A 1,647-nucleotide genomic window follows, 5' to 3' on the forward strand; every position below is an offset into this window, starting at 1 on the left:
ACTGAGCTATACACTTTTGATTTCTGCATTTTTCTGTATACATGTTGTATTTCAATACAATGGGGTGTGTGTGTGTGTGTGTGTGTGTGTGTGTGTGTGTGTGTTTTGAGATGAAGTCTCGCTCTGTTGCGCAGGCTGGAGTGGCAGTGGTGAGATCTCCGCTCACCGCAACCTCTGCTTCCCAGGTTCAAGAGATTCTGCTGCCTCACCCTTCCTAGTAGCTGGGATTATAGGCACATGCCACCATGCCTGGCTAATTTTTTGTATTTTTAGTAGAGATGGGGTTTCACCACATTGGCCAGGCTGAACTCCTGACCTTGTGATCCTCCCAACTCAGCCTCCCAAAGTACTAGGATTATAGGCATGAGCCACCAAGCCCAGCCCTTTTTTTTTTCTTTAAAAGGAGTCTCACCATGCCTCCCAAACTGTAGTGCAATGGCATGATCTCAGCTCACTGCAACCTCCGTCAGGGTTCACATGATTCTCCTGCCTCAGCCTCCCAAGTAGCTGGGCTTACAGGTGTGTGCCACCACACCCAGCTAGTTTGTATTTTTAGTAGAGACAGGGTTTTACCATGTTGGCCAGGCTGGTCTCAAACTCCGCACCTTATGTGATCTGCCTGCCTCAGCCTCCCAAAGTGCTGGGATTACAGGCATGAGCCACTGCACCTGGCCAATACAAAGTTTGTGGGGTTTTTTGTGTTTTTTTTTTTTAATTTTTATTTATTTATTTAAAAAAAAAACAAACAACCCTACAGCACCCGGTATTCCCAGGCGGTCTCCCATCCAAGTACTAACCAGGCCAACTCGGCTTACCTTCCAAGATCAGATGAGAGCGGGCCCATTCAGGGTGATATGTCCATAGACCAATATAAAGCTTTTAAAAGCAGCATTTGAGAAATGCTACACTTGCTCCTTCAATCACAGCAACCTGGAACAAGCCTCTAGCCTCTAGCTCACCTGAGCTGAACATGTAGCAGGAGAGAGAACTAAGCCTTTGTGGGTTTTTTTTTTTTTTTTTTTTTTTAAGTCCCTAGAAAATAATGCAGCACTCCAAGCCTGCTAGTTGTCCTCTCAAATCTATTTTCCATCTTCCTGGATACATGGCTGCCTAACCAGAGGCTACATTTCCCAGCCTCCAATATTGGGCTAATGAGAAGTAGGCAGGAGCGAACGATCTGAGCCACTTCTGGCTATTTGGCTTTTGCCCTTTCTGATGCCTCAATGTGGAGATGGCGAGGACACCAGCAGCAACAGCACCCGGGAGCTTGTGAGAAAGGGAAATTCAGGTTACAGCTCTTTTAGAATTTGTCTAACAGGTTTTTCTGTCTTCACTGGAACTCCCCAACCCTCAACAAAAAAAGAAATGGACATTCAATTGATCCTTGAACAACAGGGGAGGAGCTTGGGGAGCCACTACCTGCCCAGTCAAAAATTTGCATGAACTTTTTTTTTTTTTTTTGAGATGGAGTTTCACTCTTGTTGCTCAGGCTGGAGTTCGATGGTGCGATCTCTAATCATAGCAACCTCCGCCTCCCGGGTTCAAACTATCTTCCTGCCTCAGCCTCCCAAATAGCAGAGATTACAGGCATGTACCACCACACCGGGCTAAACTTTTTTTTTTTTAAAGTGAGACAGGAACTGGTTC

The 1,647-nt window shown here is 45.9% G+C and overlaps 1 non-coding gene across 1 annotated transcript; it reads left to right on the forward strand.

The window, feature by feature from the left end:
* Positions 1 to 1,285: 1,285 nt before the first annotated feature.
* LOC119468696 lies at positions 1,286 to 1,346 on the forward strand. The gene has a single exon (XR_005197447.1). It is a non-coding gene; the product is annotated as a U7 small nuclear RNA (small nuclear RNA).
* The last annotated feature ends 301 nt before the right edge of the window (positions 1,347 to 1,647 follow it).

The sequence above is a fragment of the Cebus imitator genome, unplaced genomic scaffold (assembly GCF_001604975.1).
Source record: "Cebus imitator isolate Cc_AM_T3 unplaced genomic scaffold, Cebus_imitator-1.0 Scaffold475, whole genome shotgun sequence".
Lineage (NCBI taxonomy): Eukaryota > Metazoa > Chordata > Mammalia > Primates > Cebidae > Cebus > Cebus imitator.